Source organism: Canis aureus, chromosome 38 (assembly GCF_053574225.1).
Source record: "Canis aureus isolate CA01 chromosome 38, VMU_Caureus_v.1.0, whole genome shotgun sequence".
NCBI classification, from domain to species: domain Eukaryota; kingdom Metazoa; phylum Chordata; class Mammalia; order Carnivora; family Canidae; genus Canis; species Canis aureus.
The window spans coordinates 8,209,653-8,233,979 of NC_135648.1; the positions used below are offsets into that span (position 1 = coordinate 8,209,653).

The following is a 24,327-nucleotide window of genomic DNA, read 5'->3' on the forward strand; positions in this document are numbered from 1 at the left end:
ATGGACCTGGGAAGACTTTGGACATGTCTTCTGGGACCTAAACCATGTAGTCAAGACTTTATCTCACTCTACTACCTGCTGCTTCTTCCTTTTATATGTTGGTTTTTTTTCCATAGACAGGCACTATGTTGCAGAAGAAATGGCTATACATAACCTTAGATTCATATCCTCCCAGTAGAAAGTGGACTTCTCTTTGTTAATTCAGGCTAGGAATCTGGCCCTGCTTGAGTCCTAGTCTTATCCTTGATTGGCCACCATGATTGGCCCAGTCTGGATTATTGCCCATAGTGTGGCTGGGTCTGGAGTGGGGCAGAGATATAACCCTGCTACCGACCGCTAGAACCAGGTACCTCTAATGAGAGGAGTTTCCCAAAAAAAGGTAATAGAGGTACTGAACAGACAAAAATAGTAAATATTGGTTAAGCTCAGTAAATTTTTAAATATCAAATCAGTGCTTGAAGAGAGTAAGCCCACATGTGTACAGAAACTACATACGGTGACCATGGTAGAGACCAAATGTCATTGTATGTTTGCACTTGACAGTTAATCTCAAAAAGGCTTTACTCAGGATAGTACCTATGAAAGGAGCTTTCCTTGTGAAAAAATGTCTATTAAGACAAAGGGTTGCAGAAGGGGAGGTATGGATAGGGTAACTGGGTGATGGGAGCTAAGGAGGACACTTGATGGGATGAGCACTGGGTGTTATACTATATGTTGGCAAATTGAATTCAATAAAAATTTTAAAAATAAAATAAAAGAATTTTAAAAATGCCTGTTGAGAACACTCCAACAACACCCTTTGTTAGCTAACACCACCGAAGCTCATGCTTTCCTCCAGACAGCTAACAGAACATAGCTCTGACTTGGAGCATCATGACTAAAGTCCCTCAGGTTGATTTCCTGGTCTCCAACAAGCATCCCTTTCTGGGTTAGAAATTCTGTGGGTGGAGAGGTCACTAAGGTCTGACTAAGCAATTTCAGTCTAAGCCAAATGCCTCTGAATATTTAATTCCCGCTCTCAGGGAAGAAGAGCATCTATAATGCAGAAATGCTAGGGTTCAGATGCTGAATCTGGTTCAGATGCTCAACCACCTCTGAATAGATCTTCCAGATGAGGGTGTATGGTCACAGAGTTCACAGAGGTGTTAAATACAAAAGCACTCCTAAAAAAAAATTCTTTGGAATGCAGGTTTCAAAACTACACTATTTGAAAATTGAGGGAAGCCATAAAAGAGAGACACTAGAGCCACCCTCTTGTGGCAGATACAGTAACGTTGTTTGTTTCTGCAGGGACAAAATCCTAGAAGCAATGCCCTTGCCTAGAGGCAGCCTGCCTACAGGTTCAGTCGGGTAACCCTGTGGCCTCCCATGACCACCACAAGAATGAAAGACACTCAAAGAAGAGACATCTTTCCTGACTCCCTGTCCTTCCCAGCAGCAATAAAAAGTTTCTATGGTCAGAGAATTTAGAGGTAACGCATATTTTCACAAAAGGTTCTCAGAAGTCAGACATTTTCTAAAACTCATTTGCTCATGATGATAGATTTGACCATCTTGAAAGGAATTTTTCAGACCATCATAAAAAAGATAGCTTAGGGACCTATCTTTAAATACCTTTATTCTATCCATGAAGACTGACAGAGAGGACAAGGAATAAAGATTGCCACTGAAAAATCCACTAGACTATTTCATTTTGTCTATTTATTTTCCACCAGGTAAAACATGGATCGCCGCCTTCATTCAAGGACATCACAGACCATTATGGTCAAGAACCCAGCTTCGGTGTGCGTGCAATACATGAGATTCCAAATCCCAGTTCTGACACCCACTCACTCTGACACCTTGGACCAGTTATACCAACTTTATGAGCCTCTGTTGCTTCATTTGTAAAGTGGGATTAATAAACCCCCTTCACAATTTTGGGGATGTTATACTAAATAATACACACGAAGTACTTAGCACAATTGTAGTATAGAATGGAACAACCAACGTATGTTATCATTAATTATTGATTTAATCAAACACTGCTGAGAGTTCCCCACAAAAAGTATGCAGAGAATTTTAGTTAGTTCAACAGCTTCCTCATTTGGTAGAAATTTGTGCTCAGGATTGTGATTTTATCCAACATGCATATCATAGTCACACTGCTGCTAAGACTACTCTTCAACCACACCATAGAAATAAATGTATGTTATCGGACACTATTCCATAGAAGGTGTGGAGTCTCACCAAGGTTTGCATGACTTCCAAAGGCTCTGCCTCTGTAACAAATTGGAGAACAACCAAGGTAGGAAACTAATGGATAGACACTCTGCTTCTAAAGCAGGTAGAGACTTGAGTAGAAAAAGCCTAGTGTGAAACATTTGAAGTACTTTTAGGAGGCCACACTACAAAATCTTTGTCCTGTGAAAGATCCCAGCAAGGAGAGGAGGCTAGAACTCTTCCCCACTGATGGTTATTTTAATTACTGAGCAACTCTTGTCAGTAGCCACCAGTATCAGGGAATGAAGTGTGTTTTCCTTCAATAACTAACTCAGATCTTTCATGGAATAAGACTGGCAGGTAGGCAGGAAGGAAGAAAACTGGAAGAAGAGGTGGAGGATGGGAGGAGAAGACCATGGACCTTTAGCAGTAGGACAAAGACTTGTTTTTTGACTGTTGGCAATAGGGTTGTAGGACCCCATTCATACCTTCTCAGCTAATCTCCACTGTGATCAACAACATAGCACAGACTGTGTCTGTCAAAAATTTTTTTAAAACCATAGTGGAGATAAAATTGAGTCTCATGGGTATGGTGCTATATCTTACTTGATTAAATATGATGGTAAATACTAGCTGTATCACAACTGGTGATGTCCAACACTCTCCTAGTGTGTTTCCAGGGAGACGTGGCCTTCTGATCTTTTCTAACATGAGAAAGCCACCTGCTCCCATGCCAGGTGCCCCAACCTCGTGCCTCTCCTTGACTTATTGTCACCAAAGATTCTCTTTTCCTTACTCTAAGACCCATGCCAGTTTATCAGCAGTCAACCCAAGTCTTTGTCTCTTGTGAGTAGTCTAATGGAGTTCAGGGAGAGAAAAAGAGAGGGCAACCCTCCAGCCATTCCTTCCATTCCCTTACTTATAATGTCCTCACCGAGCACTCCTATCTTGAGGTATAGTAATCATATTTTGAAAGACAATAAAGCTACAGTAGTCTAGACAGTATGGTATGCCATAAAGATAGATATATATTTCAATGACACAAAAATAAACATTTAATTTATAGTCAATTGATATTTTTATAAAGGGACCGAGGCAATTTAATGAGGTAAGAATAAGCTATTCAATCCAATGCTGGAATAATTGAATATCCACATGTAAGAAAAAGAACTTAATTCTTTACTTCAAACCATACAAAAATTAAACTCAAATGTATCATAGTCCTAGATAAAAGAGCTCAAATTATAAAACTTCTAGAAGAAAACATAGGAGAGACTCTCTGTGATCTTATACTAGGCAAAAAAAAAATTCTTAGATATGACACCAACACTCTGGGCCATTAGAGAAAAAAATGATAATTTGGTGAAGTCAAAATAATAAATAAGTTAATAAATAAATAATTTTGACTTCATCAAAATTTTAAAGCTTCATTCTTCAAAATAACCATTAAGACAATGAGAAAAAAAATCATGGAATGAAAGAGAATATTTGCAAATCATATTCTCACAGAGGACTTGTGTCCAGACTTTATAAATAAAATTTGCCATTTTGGGGATCCCTGGTTTGCTCAGCAGTTTGGCGCCTGCCTTTGGCCCAAGGCCTGATCCTGGAGACCTGGGATCGAGTCCCACATCGGGCCCCCTGCATGGAGCCTGCTTCTCCCTCTGCCTGTGTCTCTGCCTCTCTCTCTCTGTGTCTCTCATGAATAAATGAATAAAATCTTTTAAAAAAAACTTTAAAAAATTTGCCATTTAATAATAATACTAATTTTTAAATGCTCAAATAACTGGATAGATATTTTATCAAAGAATGTGTATATGAATAGTGTAAAGCTGTTCAAAATCATTAGTCATCAGGGCACCACAAATAAAATACCACTTTATACTTATTATACTTGACTGTATCAAAAAAAAGAATGATAGTACCAAATGTGACAATTATGTGTAGAAATAAAATATTTGAAATTTTTTAAAAAGTTAAATATGTACTTATCATACGAGTCAACAATTCCTCTCCTAGATATCTACTCAGGAGAAATGAAACCACATGTCCACACAAAGTTTTCTATGAGAATATTTGTAATAACCAAAGCTGGAAACAACCCAAACATTTGGCAAATGTAGTATATGCCTATTTACTGGGCTCAGTAGTTCCCCCCTAAATTCATGTCCATCCAGAACCAGTAAATATGAGCTTATTTAGAAGTAAGTTCTTCACAGATGATGAGGTAAAAATAAGTCACCCTTTTTATATAGCGTGGTCCCTAATCCAATGATGGATATAAAAAGAGAGAAATTTGGAGGCCAATACAGAGAGAATAGGGCCATGGAAAGAGATTGGCGTTATGCTGCCACAAACCAAGGAATGCCTGGTATTGCCGGCACCATCTGCAGCCAGGAAGGAAAGGAAGGATCCTTCCTTTAAGCCTTCAGAGAGCGCATGGTCCTAATCAACATCTTGATTTCAGACTTCTACCCTCCAGAACATGAAATAATAATTTCTTTTTTTTATCGTTTATTTTTTTTGAAATAATAAATTTCTGTTGTTTAAACCACATGTGATTTGTTATATCAGCCCTAGGGAAGGAATATAACCTATAGTGAGACTATTCAGCAGTAAAAAGGAGTGAATGAGTGATACAAGTAACAATAGAAATGAACCTCAAGAACATTATGGTAAGTGAAAAAACCTGGATAAAAAGAAGGCTACGTATTGTACATATATTACCTGAAGTTTCTGCAAAAGATAACACCTGAGAGACAGAAAGATCAGAAGTTGCCTGGGACTGGGAGTGGGATTGACGGCAGGCATGGAATTTTCTCAGTGATATAGTTGGTTCTGAATTGCAATTGTAGCGGAAGTTACAAAACTGTAAAAAAATGTATTCAGAATTATCAAATTGTACATTGTCAGCAGGCCAATTTTATGTGATATAAATTACACCTCAATAAAACTGTAAAAAGCAATCTAGGGAATATTTGATCCCCAACTACTATAATACGGAATTTACTATTCCTTGATATTTGGGTAGAACTTACTCTTCACTGAAACCTGAGGCTTTTTTGGCTTTTTGTTTATTACTGTCAATCTTGGATAACTGTTTGAGATCCATGTCAATTTATTATTTATTTGGTCTATGCAAGTATTCTCCTGTGGCAATTTTAGCATTTTATATGTTTCTAGGAATCTATTCGACTCATCTAGGATCTTAAATGTCTCTGTTTCAAATCTCTGTTTTATCTATGGTTATATCACTTTTTCTGTATATATCTTGTTTATTTGCTTCTTTTCATTAATCTGATCAGAGGTCTATCTTGTTAATCTTTTCAAAGAATCAGTGTTTGGTTTTGTTAATCTTCGCTATTGTTCTGTTCTTGATTTTCTTGATTTCTGCTTTTATCCTTATCGTTTCCATCCTTCTTGTTTTTTGGGGTTTGCCCCCAGCTATTTCTTCAAATTCATGAGCTGAAAATTTAGCACATTTACTTTTAATCTTTGTCTTTTCACATTATTTTTAAAGCTATAAATTTTTCTGCTTAGCTGCATTCATAAATTTTGACATATAATGTTTTCATTTTTAACACATGTATTGTTTTTGAAATATTTAGCTTCCAGATACATGAAATGTGTTTTTGCTATTGTTTTGGTAATTATGTTTCATTTTATTACATATAAAATTCAAAGAACTTATGGTCAGGGAACTCAGGCTATGAAACTGATTTATAGTTTATTTTTATAAAAGTCCCATGTGTGCTTATAAGTAATGTGTATTCTCTATGATTGTAGAAATTCATACATATGTATTTCTATATTTTATGATGAGCTTATTTATTGTATTATGTTGTTCAGGTCTTTGATCTTGCTGGTGCTCTGTGTGTGTATATATATATATGTGTGTGCACGTGTATATGTGTGTGTTCACACATACACAGATGCTTAATCTATGAGCTTTTGAGAGGTGTGTAAAAATCTTTAGCCACACCTGATGATTTATCCATTTATTACTAAAATTCTGCTTGTTGGTGTTTGATATTATTTACAGCTGTGTTATTAGGTCCATAATGGATCAAAATACCTATACTTTTTTGTCCTATTGCTCCATTTACAACCTCTGACATCCTTCTTGGTCCTTTTTGTTTTATTTTGTCAGTTATTAAGATATCTATTCCAGATTTCTTTCAATTCCTACTTTCCAGATGTATTTTTTATTTGATTTTTTTCACTTTTTGTGCCTTTTACTTTACTGTTGTATCTTTTAAAAATCCAACCAAAGAGTGTCAGTAGGGGATGCCTATTGACTGCCTGCCTTCAGCCCAGGGCCTGATCCTGGAGACCCGTGATCGAGTTCCACGTTGGGCTCCCTGCATGGAGCCTGCTTTTCCTCTGCCTGTGTCTCTGCCTCTCTCTTTGACTCTTACGAATAAATAAAATCTTAAAAAAAAAAAAGAGTGTCAATAAATATGTTTTACCCTTTTACATTTAATATAATTATTGGGGTTTTTTTTGTTTACTTATATTTGTTCCTTCATTTTATATTTTCCATGTCCTCCATTTTTAGCCTTTCTTTCTTCCTCCCACTTTCTACTGCACAGATCATTCATTTTTCCTCTGGTTTAAAAACTGTACATTCTATTTTTGTTCTTATGTGATAGTCTTCACCTATTTTGGCCAGATACAAATGTTTAATTTATTTTTGCTTTTCTCTTGTACAAATGGCAACTCTGCAGAATGGAATAATTACCCAACAGCACAGGGATTGTTTGATCCGAAGATGTTTGTGACGAGGATAGAGTTGTGAAGCACAGACTGGCCGGAAGTCAGACTGCAATTATTCACCTTCATTTATTTCTTAAACTCACAATATCTAGAAGTGATAGTGAAAATATATAGTACCTGGTAATTGCCCTGATACCAACAAATCAGAATAATCATTGGCTAGTGTCGTTAGGGGTGGTGTGCTAGAAGATCAATATTGAATTGTGTGCCCCCAAAATCCTATGCTGTTGTCCCAACCCCTAGTACCTCAGAATGTGACTATATTTGGAGATAGGGCCTTTAAAGAGGTAGTTAAGGTACAATGAGGTCGTTGGAGTGGGCTCTCATCCAATCTGCATGCCATCCCCTATAAAAGGACATTAGGACACAGACACAATTGCACAGAGGGAAAACCACATGAGGACACAGGGAGAGGTTGGCGATCTACAAGCCAAGGAAAAAGGCCTCAAAAGAAACCAAACCTGTGGAGACTTTGCTCTAGGACTTTCAGCCTCCAGAACTACAAAGAAATGAATTTCTTATTTATTTTTTTCATTCATTCATGAGAGACACAGAGAGACAGAGAGGCAGAGACACAGGCAGAGGGAGAAGAAGGCTCCATGCAGGGAGCCCAACGTGGGACTCGATCCCGGGTCTCCAGGATCAGGCCCTGGGCTGAAGGTGGCGCTAAACCTCTGAGCCACCAGGGCTGCCCCAAATAAATGAATTTCTATTGCATCAGCTACCTGGTCTGCTTTGTTACAGCAGCCCTAGGAAATGAATAAAATTAGCCTATCAAGATTTGTATCTTTTCCCTAAATAGAAAAGGGGTCCGGCAAGCTCACATGGCCCCTCAGTGTCCTGCTATCCACACCTCACATCACATTAATGCTGTCCAGGATCCCATAATATTTTATCATTCTTACTTTCAACATATCTCTTGCACAATCTCCTGAATGTATATCTCTTCTGAAATGAATGTTTTTCCAAGAAAATACTCTCAATGTGTACTTTCATAAGACAAATTTTCTGAGGTCTTATGTGACTGGGGATATTTTTATTGCCCTTCACATTTGAATGGCAATTTTGCTAGCTGTACAACTCCGTAGTCAGAGTTATTTTCCTTTCCAATATTTTAAAAATATTTTAAAATTTTTAATTTAATTAACTTTTTAAAATTTTAAATAAATTTTTAAGAAATCAAAAGTACTACTTCATTGTCTTCTTGTATCCAGTATTTCCATTGAAAAGTCTGATACCAATCTGATTCTTATTTAGTTTTAGACGACCCTCACTTTCTCTCAGGAAGCTTGTAGAATGTTTTCTCTGTACTTATTGTTCTCAGATATTATCATAATATGTGTTGGTGTGGGTTTTCTTCTTATGCTATGTTTGGCAATCTATTAGCCCTTTCAAACTGAGTTCTTCCTTCTTCTTTATGTATAAGTAATTTATCACCATTGTTTCTTCAGAGTATTTCCTTCCATATATCTTCTCTCTTCTTCTGGGTGTCTTGCTAGATTGTGACATTTATATTCAATCTGTCATACCTCTTAGCTTTTTTATTTATGTGTTTGTTTTCTATTTTTTATGCATTCATGCTGACTTTTAGAAGAATTTCTCAATTTACTTTTCCAGTTCGGTAATTCATTTTGCAGTTGCATTATCCTCCTCTCTATGCCATATATTTTTCTTCATTTAAATTCATACTTGAGGGCAACCCAGGTGGCTCAGTGGTTTAGCGCCGCCTTCAGCCCAGAGCGTGATCCTAGGGACCTGGGATTGAGTCCCATGTCAGGCTCCCTGCATGGAGCCTGCTTCTCCGTCTGCCTGTGTCTCTGCTTCTGTGTGTGTGTGTGTGTGTGTGTGTGTGTGTGTGTGTGTGTGTCTCATGAATAAATAAATAAAAATAAAATCTTTTAAATAAATAAATCAATTCACGCTTGATATTTATTTCCACTTTGTTTTATTGTTATTTTGTCTTATGTAGCTAATATGTTTATTCTCCCGCACGCTTAAGTATTTTCATCACATTTACTTTAAATTCTTAGTGTATCTGTCACAACATATCTATATTAGAAGATCTATGTAATCTTCAGAAGTCTAGTTATTTTGGCCTGGGAGCTCCTTCTTTCATGAGGATACCAGCTACTCTGTCAAGTATAGATGAGCTAAAGACAAATGTGCCTCATTGTAGAAAGCCCGGGTACCACAACCACTGTGAATAACTGATTTGTAGCCAACTCAGCAGACAACTCTACTGGTCTGGGCTCTACATTAAGTCTCAGGGGTAAGACTGAGGTTTTTAGGAAAGAGGTAGGCTCCCTAAATTGTAATCCATGAACCCTGGTGGACCTGCACTGGGGGAGTAAGGGCAGCCAGTCAGTCAGCATCTGTCTTCATGAACTATTCCCCCAGCAATGCTTTCTACTCTCAGGCTACTCTCCAGAGTCATCTCTGCAATGAAGGTGAAAGACAGAGGAAAAAGAGCAGATATGAGGACCTTCCCTAATCACCTCAGGACACCTCTGTCTACAACTGACCTGCACCAGTGCAAATGGTCTTCTGTTCCCTCGGGGAATCTCAAAATGTGTTTGTTGGTTGCTTTTATTCTTTTGTGTTATTATTTTCTGGCATTCGTGTTTCTCTTTTGTTTAATAATATTCTTTTCTCCAGGATTAATTGGGAAGAGAGAACGATCTTGGCAGGAACCAGAAACTTTCCTATAGAGGTCAGACAGAGAATGACCATCATTTATAAATGCAACAGAAATTATTTGTTCAGCTATAATAAGATTGATAAATTATTAAGTTTAGTGATGATTATTCTCCGAACTCCTCCCCCCACCACACACAGATCCCAAATGTCATTACTAGTATCATCTCTTTCTTTCTATTTAAAAATCAATCCCTAAAAAGTTCATGTGGGCCGTGTCATTCATTCACTGCCTCCTTGTCAGGAGCTCCACTGGCCACATGCCTGAAAGGATTTTGACAGGTTCTAAGATGTCAGGTATGTTTATGAGCATTAGTTCCAATCAGTTACTGGCATAAATTTGTCCATATTGTTTCTGATATGGCAATAATTTTCCTCTCGGATCCCTTTCAAATGGTCATTTCCTCAGGGTTCAGTCTCAAGCTCCCACAGTATTGGCCATATTCACTTAAACAAAAATGGTTCCCTCGATTCATACCCCATTAACGGAATTCCTTCACAGACACATTTTTTTCTAAGTTAGTTTAAGGATGTTGTATGGAGGAAATGGCACTACACCGCAGGGTCAGGTTCTAATTTGTGCTGTTCTAGAAACTAGATGTGTGACTATAACAAAATCACTTCATCATTCTCAGCTTTTGCACCTACAAAATGGGGTTAAAATTGGAAAATGTGGGTATAAATCATTACAAATGTTCCAAATTCTAAAATCCTGTGATTTGGTTTCAGGTTATCCAGACTCAACGTAAGCTCACAGATATTTCTCTAGACCTAGCTAGCTAAGTTGCTTTCTGGACTTCTTCATGCTGTCCTTTGTCCCCTCATACGTGCATCTCACACATTAAAGAGCAATGGAGATGAAACATCCCCATTCATAATTTACTTTCAGCAGAATAAAATTGTATGCTTAAAAAACTAGTCAGAGACTTATCCACCCCAAAAATACATAATAAATTCAAATTTAGAGGTTTTATTATCATAATTAAGCAGTCCACTGACTCTAACTTATAAGCAGAATCCACCTTGAAAGCTTCATTGTGGCTAAGCATTATCTCAGCATTACCCGTTTTCTCTGGCCAGTTAAAAAATCTTAGGAAATATATATATATCTTAACGTCTTCAGTTAGCCTTGACCACGGAATTAGAAATCAGAGGAACCTGCTTGCCTGGCAATGCTCTTGGAAATGCACTGAATTATTCTGAAGTTTCTTAAAGGAGGTTTGGGTTCTGTGTAAATGTGGGCAAAAGATGACATTGGTTCCTATTTTAGTAACGATGGTTCCTGGTTCCAGTAAGTATCCCTGAGCCAAACTACTACACAGAGTTCAGTATGCCAGGCTCTTAGCACAAAGCAACTATTATTGCAAGTAATACATTTTTTCAGGGACATAATGCTTGTAGCTTCTGGAAGCTGTATAAAGAATTTCCTAAGCTCTCACGAATGACTAGATCTGTGAGAGCACTGGTCCAGTACTTCCATCAAAGTTAAACAGGAAAATCTCAGCCAAGCAGTCCCAAAGCACACTCAGTTTCTCTCTGGAGTCCCCCCCTCCCGAGTGGTTCTTCCGACCAACTCTTTGAATTCCAACACCAATGATGTTTTGATGCTTTGGAGTCACAGTTTTTGTGTTATCCTCTCCGACTACAAGCTTAACAAAAAATGAATGACTCTCTTGTGACTTTAACAGATTAAATGTGCATCATGTCTATATTACTTGGACTCCCATTCTGATTACCATTAACTTACAAACTCTAGGATTTCCTTATCTTTGCTTAAGCATATCTTCCCCAAATGTGGCTATATATGACCATATCATATTACATACACACTTTTCAGTGTAGGCCAGAAGTTGACAAACATTTTCTACAAAATGCCAGATAGTAAATATTTCTGCCTTTGTGAGTTGTAACGTCTCTGTTACGACTATTCGACTCTGCCATTGCAGCTCTGAAGAGCCATAGACAATACATAAATGAATGAGCTGTGCTATGATAAAACTTGATTTAGAAAAGAGTCACACACACACACACAAAAAAGCAAAAAAGATTCATCCCATGGTCTATAGTTTGCTGATCCTCCGTCTAGGCAGCCTTTCCGTAAAACAACCAGGTCAAGTAATTTTGTGCTTCTTCTAAAAATGGGTTGAGTGTTTATTTAGCAAAGTATTAAACTCTCTCTAAAGAGAGAGAATATTTTGTATTTTTATTCCAACACAAACAAGCAAGCAGAGATGTGTTCTGGGTTTATAATAATAAATTTAGAATTTAAAATAACAAAAGTATTATTTTCTCATTATGATTGAAACTGAAATATTGGTTTTGTTAAAATGCATTAATTTCTATCATTTATGCAAGGCTTTATAATTTATAAAGTCTTCTGACTTACTTTATTGAATCTAATCATCAAGAGAACACTATGAGGGGCACCTGGGTGACTCAGTCTATTGAGCTTCCTACTCTGATTGTGGTTCAGGTCACCGTCTCAGGGTCGTGAGATGGAGCCCCACATTGGGCTCTGCGCTCGCCAGGAAGTCTGCTTGAGAGTCTCTCTTCCTCTCTCTCTGTCTCTCCCCACACTCACATGAGCTCTCTCTCTCTAAAATAAATAAATAAATAAAATCTTTTTTTTTTTTAAAGAACACTATGAAATAAGTGTTACATTTTTTTTCCACCTTCCTTTGTAGCTGAGAAAACTCAATTTTGTGCTTTCCTTAGAAAGCGTTGGAACCAGTACTTGAACCCAGGCCTGACACTGAAACCAAACAAACCTCACGGTTCTAAAACTACGTAATGGCAAAAATAGCAATCTTGCTTTAAATAATAAGCCTAAGGACATGTTCCATGAGCTCTGAATCCACCAGGTGAGAATGCTATTTAGTTAACACGTCTCCATCTTACTTACAAGCCAACAAACAAAATGAAAGATCAACATAAAGATGCAAGTCAACATATGCTTTTGTGTATGACAATATTCACTACACAAAACACGCCCCCTGGTTTTCATCTGATAGCATGATCACTAATTCAAAATAAGGTTAATCAAAATAATCTGTTTTAGCAAAACTTTCCTGGTTCCTGGTGATGACCAGTTCTTCTTTCTGAATATTAAAATATCAGAATAAAAATATCCTGGTAATTTTTGAATTTTTAGCTAGAACAAAATCCAGACACATGTTGTCCATAGTTTCTGTGGTATAGGTTTATATGTCAAAACTTCAGGCACTCCTCCATGTCTTCAGAGGAAGTTTATAACTACAGAAATGATTCTGTTACCACATCTTCTAGTTTCTTGAAGGTGAGTGGTGTCTAGCCCTGAGACAGGAATGCATTGTGAGCTGCTTAAATGATCTCTTAAAGGCTTCTCCCCAAATGTGTGTCAGTTTAATCATAAGCAAGTCTTTGCCCAATTCTCTTGAAGAAAAAAACAAAAAATGAAAGAGAAAAATTCAAATGGTTCTGGTTTCTCTGCTTTGTGAACTTTTGGGCCATCATCCCAGGCAGAAATGCCATCCTTTTATGATTCTTCTTACTGTAAAGATAATCGTTTTCATTTTTTTTCTGTGGTTTCAGAATTTTTTTAAAATCTCAACGCATTTTCCACCCTTGCCTCCCAGATGTCATTTTTTACTGGCTGTGCAATTTCTATTTATTAGCCCAAAGATTTGTACTTCTGTCCCTTTCTTTCCAAAATATGCTTTATCAATCTAAGAATAAATGAGAAAAGGCGTTTTTTTTTTCCTCACTAATCACTATGCTTTCCATTAAAAAAATATATCAAGTAAAGTTGTTTTTTAGGTCCCTGCTTGTGTAATTCCATAACACAATGGTAGCACATTTCAGCAGAAAAGGCTTATAAGACCCTCTGCCCCTCAAGTGCTGCACACCGTACAGAAGCCTCTTAACCTCTGAGAATCTCACCATCTTATTTGAGTCATCCCAAAATCATATCTGAGACAAGGATTTTGGTGCAAGCCTTATTTGAGGTGGTGGCCATGTAGTGATCTCAGAGAGCACTAGGAGCCAGTGGAGATGGGAGACAGAAACGGGAGGAGTGTTAGTGAGTGGTTTACTGCTCTGGGCAGCTGGGGCCCAGTCCACCCTCCCATCCACCCCGATTTCTCTGTGAAGCTGTTAGAACTCAGCTCAGAACTCTTCCACAGAAATACAAATCAAAACCACAATGAGATACCACCTCACACCAGTGAGAATGGCAAAAATTAACAAGACAGGAAACAACAGGGACGCCTGGGTGGCTCTGCGGTTGAGCATCTGCCTTCGGCCCAGGGCATGATCCTGGAGTCCTGGGATCGAGTTTCACATCGGGCTCCCTGCATGGAGCCTGCTTCTCCCTCTGCCTGTGTCTCTGCCTCTCTCTCTCTCTCTCTCTCGAATAAATAAATATAAAATCTTAAAAAAAAAAAAAAAGACAGGAAACAACACATGTTGGTGAGGATGTGGAGAAAGGGGAACCCTCTTGCACTGTTGGTTGGAATGCAAACTGGTGCAGCCACTCTGGAAAACTGTGTGGAGGTTCCTCAAAGAGTTAAAAATAGACCTGCCCTACGACCCAGCAATTGCACTGCTGGGGATTTACCTAAGTTACAGATGCAGTGAAACGCCGGGACACCTGCACCCCGATGTTTCTAGCAGCAATGTCCACAATAGCCAAACTGTGGAAGGAGCCTCGGTGTCCATCAAAAGATGAATGGATAAAGATGTGGTCTATGTATACAATGGAATATTACTCAGCCATTAGAAACGACAAATACCCACCATTTGCTTCAACGTGGATGGAACTGGAGGGTATTATGCTGAGTGAAGTAAGTCAATCAGAGAAGGACAATCATCATATGGTTTCACTCATACGGGGAATATAAAAATAGTGAGAGGAATTATATGGGAAAGGAGAGAAAATGAATGGGAAATATCAGAAAGGGTGACAAAACATGAGAGACTCCTAACTCTGGGAAACACACAAAGGGCTGCCGAAGGGGAGGGGGTGGGGGGATGGGGTAACTGGGTGACAGGCACTCAGGAAGGTACTTGATGGGATGAGCACTGGGTGTTATACTACATGTTGCCAAATTGAACTTCGATAAAAGCAAATGAAAAAAAAAAAAAAAAAAAAGGACTTTCCCACAAAGGGGGGAAAGCTAGGCTATTTACCTACCTACCCCGGTCCCTTATAAATTGGCTGTTGCCCCTGAAATATTTGCCCCAAAGGTCAAAGACACACTCACACACAGAGGTCCAGGAAGCTGACCAAGTGTAAGAGAACTGGCTGCACCTGACTTCCCACATAAGAAAAGCTCATATGGGGATGCCTGGGTGACTCAGTCAGTTTAGCATCTGCCTTCAGCTCAGGTCACGATCCTAGGGTCCTGGGATTGAGTCCCGCATGATGCCTGCTTTCTGCTCCGTGAGGAGCCTGCTTCTCCCTCTCCTCTCTGCTCATGCTCTCTCTTGCTATCTCTGTCTCTCTCTCTCAAATAAATAAAATATTTTAAAAATAAAAGAACACATTAAAAAAAAGAATGTAAGGCACAGTTACTCACAGTTATGTAAAGGGTCACATCAACAAAACAAACAAATGCATGAGTAAAAATTCTTCCTATTTATCAACTAGATAGATGATAGCAGAATTTTTTTAAAAAAATCAATTAGTAATATTAATAAAAATAAATAGAGGATAGGAATTAAAGGGTGCATTTATCATGATGAAAAAAATAAAATGATGCAGTTTGGTGAAAAAAAAATGAAATAAAGGGCAAAGAATTCTTCACCATCATTTTCCTTCCTAATATATACAAAAAGCAGAGACAAGTCTCTTCATCTTGAACTTACTTTCTCAGAGGCCTACGGTTATGAGTCCTCAGTAATTTCTGGAAGGGGTCTGTGCAGGGATGATCTTTGCCAAGCTGTGCAAAGGATTGTCCTGAAAGGCAGTAGTGCAGTTTGCGTGGGTCCAGAAAACCAGGAGACCTTTTTGGATGGGGCTGTGGTAGAGACAGCCAGGTAGGCAGTTATATCCACTATGGGAACTGCTACCATGATGGAGGGGCACACTTTGCTGTGGCGTATCAGGGAAGGCTTCCCAGAGGAGAAGATGTCCATGTAAGGTCCTGAGTGAGGAACAGGAATGACTGATGCTGAGACTTAATAATGAAAGAGGAGAAGGGATTTTCAGGTCTAGAAACAGCAACAAGTAAAAGGCCCAGAACTAGGAGAGAGCATGGCTCCTTAAGGGAATTGCAAATAAAGAGTGGACTGTAATTTGGGTAGAGGGGAGGGAAGGCACGAGAAAGCTCTTATCTCATATGGTGCCTTGTACATGGCAAGCGCTCAGTTGTCCTGGTTTCAGGAAAAGAGTATACTTCTTAACAAGAAAAAAAAATCAGATGGTAAAATAAGTGAAGGACACAGGTATGAGTGCTTCCTGACCCTGGTGCGGCCTAGTGGGGAAGAGGGTATCCATGTGATCGGTCTCTCGGGGAGCCACTTAATTACATCAAGGAGGGAGCAGCACAGAAATTAAGGCCACCAAGGCACATCCAGGGACAAAGTCAACAATGAAAGAAGGTTTTACAAGCCGATTGGGAGCTTCCCCATTTGTGTACACTCTGTGTGTGCATTGCCTTACTCAGAGGAGCTGGTAAAGGAAAATTAAATTAGTCCACCACCTCCTTGGTCACCTGAGAGCTGAATGTAGGAAAAGGCTGACCTACCTTGGCTTCTGGTCAAGGTACTTTATTCACCAGAAGAGGGTCATAATGATGCCTCTTATAAAGCAAAGACCCAGGAGAAAGGTAGAAAGCACAAACCCGGTGTATTTACTAAGCAAAATGTTTTCATTAACTTTGTTTATATTACTGACTTGTTCTAAAATTATTCCCGTTCTAGCAGAAAGCAGTCACTTTGGGGTTTTTCTCCGAATAGTGTTGGCCCATTTACTTTTCACTCTGTACATTTATTTCCTTTCATTTATTGGATTTCTTAAACATGCCCATTGCCCACAGACCTCTGGGCACAGGTTCAAAACTAAATGCTACAATTACATGAAATGCTATGGCCAAAGAATATAATTTCATATAAGAGAAGGGTGAGTGGGTAGGGAGTAGAAGGAGTTTATCAGGGAAGCCAGTGCCAAACCAGAAAGGTCCGTCTTGTATCACACCCTGGAGGCACCAGGCACAGGGAGTTGTTTGCTGGACTCAGTAAATTAGTGAGACTCTTAAAAGTCTGAGGTTGGACTTAATTTTAGATGCCAGCAGTTTAAAAGGAATATAAAGCTGGTCAAAAGATCATCCTCTCCACTAGCCTGTGGTTATCTATCTATGCTCAGGAAAGCTAAAATGAGTCCTGGAGAGAAAGTCACTGAACCGATCACATACAAATAGGGCTGATGGAAGCAAAATGGACCAGGAATGGTTACAATAACAGCATTTATCCAGTGCTTACTACACACCGACACCATGTTCTAACAGATACAGATGTGTAAGCATCAATATCTTCATCTAATTTATACATGAACATTTTGAGGGGTATTTTACCAATGAGAGAATTGAGGCATAGAGAATTCAAGTAACTTGCCCAAAACCACACAGCAGGTAGGAGAGGGAGCCAGGAATAAAGTCAGTCTGACATCAGGGATGGCTGTGCTGACTGAGTTATAGGGACCAAGGATGATATCCACATCCAAGTGAAGGACTTCACCACTCACATGGCACATTTATGGGGCAAGAGCACCCCAAAACATCATCAAAATGGATTCAAGGGAGGCCCAGGTGGCTCAGCGGTTTAGCTTCACCTTCAGCCCAGGGCCTGATCCTGGGGACCCGGGATCAAGTTCCATGTCAGGCTCCCTGCATGGAGCCTGCTTCTCCCTCTGCCTGTGTCTCTGCCTCTGTGTGTGTGTGTGTGTGTGTGTGTGTCTCATGAATAAATAAATAAAATCTTTAAAAAAATGGATTCAAGAGTGGAGGAAGCTGTTTCTCCAATCTACTCTTTCTTTCTTCTTTGTGAGTAGAAAACAAAAACAACACGTCTTACAGGCCTGTCTTCCTTTTATTTTCCCTTTTTTGCTTCTCCCTTTTGGTCCACATGTCTCTTTATATCTCAAGGGCCAAAAAAATGGCCAAGCAAGTAGGAGAAATCCTAAAATAGGAATGGGAGAAGGGAAAAAAATGTTAAGGTTGCTCTATTCCTACCTACGACCCTAATCCTTGGTCTTGACTCCTTTGGCCCAAATATCCGTATATAATGTAGATATTGATGTTTTAAATGGGCTGTGGTTAACTTAGTTCAAGCAGACACATAATTGTTATAAGTGAAGTAGTCCCAGGCTAGGGATTTCTGCCTCCAAGGTAGCAGCCAACTGGCCATGAGACGCTTGAGCAACCCACTTTATGTTTCCAAACCAAGTTTTATATGGAATATAGTTAAGATAAGGTAAGGAGGTATAACTTCATTCTGTCCCTTAGAGATGTGGAGTATTATTTCACCATAAATAAATAACATGGAAACTTTCCGTGTTAGCCCTAACATTTAAAGAGCTTAGAAGTCATCACTCCCCCGCCCCCAAAAAAAAGAAGTCATCACTCCCATCTTTACAAGAAAAAAAGATGAAGAACTTGAAAACCAAGAACTCTTCTTGGAGCCATCAAAGAACTAAGGTTGCAAGAAAAGCCACCATCCAACATCAAATACTACCCAAACTTGGCAGTGACAGGTGAATACAGAGAATTACAACCAAGATCTGCTTACTTAGAGTAATTTTACTAGAACCAAAAACTGGTAGGAACCATGGTAATTTTGAAAAATTGCTGGAGGCTGTGTAGACGTTCATGCCAGTAAGAAAATCCTAGGAACTGAAGTCTTAGAGAACAACCTTCATTTTTAAGCTTTACCTATACAAAACCTATCAGAGTCTCCTGGCGAAGAGCTAAGGAATATGTGCCCTGGCTCTGGCTTGGGGAGGTAAAAGGGACAATTTTGAAATACACCCAGAACATTCTACATAACAAAGTCTTCCTCTTCAGGGAAAAAGAATATATCAGAGCATTACCCTCTTTAAGCAGAAGAAGCAGAAGGCTTTTACCTGACTTCAACTCTTCTAATCTTTCTGCTTACCTAAACAGACATGGAGGGAGGAGCTAAGAAACCCTGGCAGAGGAAACAGCTCAAGATCACAGGCTCAGAAAGAAATTTTAGATTTAATCATAATATTATAGAATGCTTCCCTTTCCCTTCATCTTATCAGCACATCTGTCTGTAGATATTAATAGACTCTAAAATTTATATGGAAAGGCAAAGAAATAGGAAAATACTGAAAAAGAAAAAAATTATAAACCCACAGTAATGAGGACAGCATAATATGAACACAACAATAGATACGGAGATCAGTGGAACTGGACAGAGACCCCAGAAATACATATACACAAATATAGCCAATTGAAATTCAATGGAAAAGGAATCATCTTTTCAACAAATGGACATTCATATGCAAAAAAAATTAATCTAGATACAGATCTTACACTTTTCATAGAAATTAACTCAAAATGGATCAAAAAACCTAAATGTAAAATTTAAATTGCAAAAATTCCTAGCAGGTAATGAAAAGACAAGCCACAGACTTGGATAAAATATATATGATACAAACACCTGATAATGAACTTGTATCTAAAATACACACATACACAAAATCTCGTAAAACTAAAAAAAAAAAAAAAAGTACACAAAAAGTCCAATTTAAAAAATGGTAAATGGGGGCACCTGGGTGGCTCAGGGGTTAAGCATCTCCCTTTGGCTCAGGTGGTGATCCCAGGGTCCTGGGATTGAGTCCCACATAGGGCTCCCCACGCGGAGCCTGCTCCTCCCTCTGTCTGTGTCTCTGCCTCTCTTTCTGTGTCTCTCATGAATAAATGAATAAAATCTTTTTTTAAAAATAGCAAATGATCTAATATATCACTAAAGGAGATGTACAGATGGCAAAAAAAAGTGCTCAATATCATTTGTCAATAGAGACTTGCAAATTAAAACAATGGGCTCTCACTATGCATATTAAAATGGCTAAAATCTTTTTTTTAATTTTCTAGTAAGACTAAATTTATTTAATACTAAGTAAAAGTTTTGATTATAAGTATCCAACAGTATAAAAGGTACAAAACAGATTTGTAGATTTCTAATATATTAATACAAAGTGCATGATTACATACAGTACATCCTACAGGAAAATGGCTAAAACCTAAAACACTTTACCAATCGCTGGCAGGATGGGGAGCAACAGGCATTCTCATTCATTGCTAGGAGGATCCAGCCACGTTGAAAGACAGTCTGGTAGTTTCTTATAAAACTAAACATTAAAAAAAAAAAAACTAAACATAGTCATCCCATGATCCAGCAGTCAAGTTTTGAGGTGTTCAATAGTTGATTTGCAAAATTATATAATGTTTATAGCAGCTTTATTCATAATCACCCTAAATCAGAAGGAACCAAGATGTCCTTCAAGAGATAAGTGGATGAACAAACTGTAGTAAATCCATAACATGGAATGTTATTCTATGATAAAAAGAAATGTACTATCAAGCTCTGAAAAGACATGTACAAATCTTACTTTTTTATTGCTAAGGGGATGAAGCCAATCTGAAAAGGCTACATGGTATATGATTCTAAGTATATAACATTTTGGAAAAGGCAAGATTACATACAGTAAAAATTGCAGTGATCGCCAGGGTGTTGGGGGCTGGGGGAGACTTGAACAGGCAAAACTCAGGGCTTTTTCATGGCAGTGGAACAATTCTATGCAATGCTGTGCTGGTGGATTCACAACATCATTTGCCAAAACCCACAGAACTTACAGCACTAAGAGAAAACCTTAATGTAGGTGAATCTTTAAAAAATCATTTAGGAGGATGGGGTGACTGGGTGACTGGCATTGAGGGGGGCACTTGAAGGGATGAGCATTGGGTGTTATGCTACATGTTGGCAAATCCATCTCCAATAAAAACATATACAAAAAAATCATTTAGGAGATCAGAGATCCCAGAAAAGAAAGCAGACTGCGATAAGAAAATTAAATTATATTACAAATGTATGACATAACCTCACTGTAGGGAAGACGGGCAATGATGCTGACCTAAGCAATTTTGGAAATGATTTGCGTCCTCAAGACTAGAGACAAAAGGAACGGCACATAAATCACCAAACTCTACTAAATTAAGTTGTCTTCCATAGGGGTATGAATCAACAAATCTGATACTCCTATTCATATAGCCTGGAACTGAACAATTAGGAAAATAGATGGGAGATGGGGGGGACCAAGTATCTCACTGCTTTGCAGATAAGTAAGGGGAGATGCTAGAATGATCCATATGGTAATGATTAGCATTCAAAACATCAGTATGATCTCATGGGTAGCTTAATATAGATTCAGATGGTTATATAGAGAAATATTTATGGATATGTGTCTATACATGGGTTAGTATTCACACACATGTATTTCCTGACTCTGTTAGCTGAGAGAGCCAAGAAACAAAGATGCTCTGATTGCAAGGAATACACCCAGCACTCGATCTTGCTTTCTAATACTATTCTGCAATAAAGGGAGCCCTTTTATTCCTTAAAGAAATGGTTGGTTCTGGGACTGGAGCAGGAAATGTACAACATGATCCTGAAGCATGTTATAGTGCCCAAAGGTAAAGAAGTGCTCAAAAAAAAAAAAAATATGTGATAGGGGCTACACCAGAGGAATGTAGGAACCAAATGAGAGACTTCTAATAGCCAAAGCTGCAATAATTTAGCAACAAAATAAATAATCATGGGCTATACAGCCTAAAGTAGAAAATAGATCTCTATGAGTCCATGCTGATATAAATAAATGATCGAGTAGATAAGTGAATGAAGAAGAGACAAATCTCCCATGAAGAATTCCAAACAATTTACATACATACTCCATCCTCAAGGAGGGAGAGCATAAATTCTCAGTCCCTAGCTATGGGTTGGGCATGGTGACTTCCTTCCAAAGGATACAGTATGGAAACAGGGGGGGATGAAGAATAACTTTACAATGGAGAAACCCAACAAACACCACCTCGGCCAGATAATCAAAGTCAGTATCAACACTGCTAAACCCCTCTAATCGTGAGGGAAAATATTAGACAATTTCTAATAAAGGGACATTTTGAAAAAAAAAAAAAAAAAACACCTAACTCCTCAAAACTGTTGAGGTCATCAGAAACAAGAAAAGTCTGTGAAACTGTCCCTGCCAGGAGAAGCCTAAGGAGACATGACAACGAAGCATGATGTGGTATTCCAAAGGAAATTCGAGAACAGAAAAAGGATATTGGTTAGAAACAAAGAAAATCTGAATAAACTATGGGTTTTAGTTAATAGTAATCTATCAGTATTCAATCATTCATTGTAACAAATAAACCGTACTGATGTAAGATTCCATAATAAAGGAAATTGGGTGTAGGGTATAACAGTAGGTCTCTGTACTATTTCTATAACTTTTCTGTAAATCTTAAACTGTTCTAAAAAAAGTCTATTTTAAAAAAGACAGCAACATGGGGGCACCTAGGGGGCTCAATCAAATGAGTAACTGACTCTTGATTTCAGTCATGACCTCAGGGTTGTGAATTGAGCCCCATGTAGGGCTCCACACTCAGCAAAAGAATCTGCTGAGATTCTCTCTCTCTCTCTGCCCCTCTCCCTGTACACACACTCTCTGTCTATAAATTAATAAATTAATTAATTTTTAAAAATAAAGATTTCTCTTCACTCTTTAAAAAAATAAATGAAAAACAAAAACAAAAACAAAAATAAAAAATAAATGAAAATAAGAAGACAGCAACATGATTAAATGAATAATATAATGGGTGGGTTTGTCCTGGGATGTACTGAAATTACTTGTCTGTGGGAATCAAATTCTGCAGATTAATAATCCCCTGACTCTGGTTGACTTTAGACGTTTAGACTCAGTCTAAAACTGTACTTAAAAAAGAAAAAAAAAAGTAAGTCAAGGGAAGTCATTATGTGAGTATGTGATCATACTCATTATGTGTGAGTATGATCCAAATAATGAGGAAAAAGGTCTGAACTTGGATTATCCTGAATATCCACAGCTACTGAATTCATCCCCCAAAGCCTGGGCTTGCTTTGCTTTCGATCCTCTTCTGAATATGTGGTGATATGGCCTAACCACCCCAAGCCACTCCCAGCGAGCTAACAGGACAGTAGTACCTCTGGCTTGAGCTGGTCTCCATCCACACTCCTCTGCACCCACACGGTGGCCACCTCGGACTCTGAGAGCAATGTTTTCCTGTGAAGAGGAAAAGGAATTTAACAGGACCAGTGCCACTGACTTCATTAGCCTTAGGCCCTAATGAGCTCCGGGAGCCAGACTTTCCATTAGCAACCACTTTGACAGACCGTCCAGGACAACTTGGGGTTTACAATGGCAAAAGTCAGGTTCACCTCTTAATCTTCTGCTCCTTTCAAATGGGTGTTCCATCCCAGGGATGTTCCTCCTAAATGACAGACACACTACCGTTTCCAAGCCACACTCGCCCATGGAGAAAATGATGACACAGACTTGCTGCCACATGCAGAGTCTGAGACACCATTGTTTGGTAACAGGGTGTGAGGTGCCCCGAGGCAAAGTGATCTGAGATTTCCTGTGCTAACCATGCGGGCTCATTTTTTCCAGTTACTTTCTACTAAGGCCAAAAAACATTACCAGAGTTCCCCCAGGGTCTCTAATTGCCCTGGCGGCTTTGATAATTGCCCTGGGCTCTTTCCCCTGAAGAGTAAACAATGATGTGTCCTTTTAGTTTTCCCACATCCCTTGGTCCCAACCCTCCTCCCTATCGGTGTGTGCCCAAGGAGACCAAGACCCTGATCGTTGGCATAATAGTTCCTTTTCCACATAGTGTCAAGTGTTTTGGGGTGTTTGCTTTCATCATCTGATTTTCCTCCAATTATATCCCCTCTACTCAAGAGAGCAAAGAATTCACATTGGTTTAGATTCACAGAGGCATATAAAAGACCTAATTAATGCATCTCAGGCAACTGATTATATCATCCGTAGATCTCTAAAAGCCTTAAAACCTCTCCCCCTGCCTTATAACCCTAGTTGCCCCTTGTCAACTACCATCTACTCTCGGAAATGTGGCTTCCTCCCACTGCATCGTCCCTCTCAATGCCTTCCATATTTGATGGACAACTCCTAGATGTGGGGAGGGGGTTCTTCAGCATTGCCTCATTGTCATCTTGTTGGATTAGTTGACAAGGGTTGTTAACTGTACCCCTGGTTAAAAGTACAGTTAACTTCCTACCTGGCCAAAGATACTTTGCCCTGTTAAACTATTTTACGACTTGAACAGGCACCAGGTGTGGAGGCAAAAGTATAATGAATTTGGGCATCTAAAGAAGCTGGAACAGAAAAGAGAAAGAAGGAGTTCTGGTGAGCAGAACAGGAAGCACCCAAGTAGAAATGCCACTTCTCAGGGGCGCCTGGGTGGCTCTGTTGGTGAAACACCCGACTTCTTCATCTCAGTTCACATCTTGATCTCAGAGTCTTGAGTTCGAGCCCCATATTGGGCTCCACACTCAGTGTGGAGCCTAGCCAAAAAAAAAAAAAAGTCATATCCTGTAGAG

The 24,327-nt window shown here is 38.8% G+C and overlaps 1 long non-coding RNA gene across 1 annotated transcript in view; it reads right to left on the bottom strand.

The window, feature by feature from the left end:
- Positions 1–24,327, bottom strand: part of LOC144307411 (uncharacterized) — a 123,805-nt gene that overhangs the window by 26,470 nt on the left and 73,008 nt on the right. Inside the window, exon 2 of the long non-coding RNA XR_013374293.1 lies at positions 22,912–22,990. This is a non-coding gene — a long non-coding RNA (uncharacterized LOC144307411). The remainder of the gene's footprint in view (positions 1–22,911; positions 22,991–24,327) is intronic.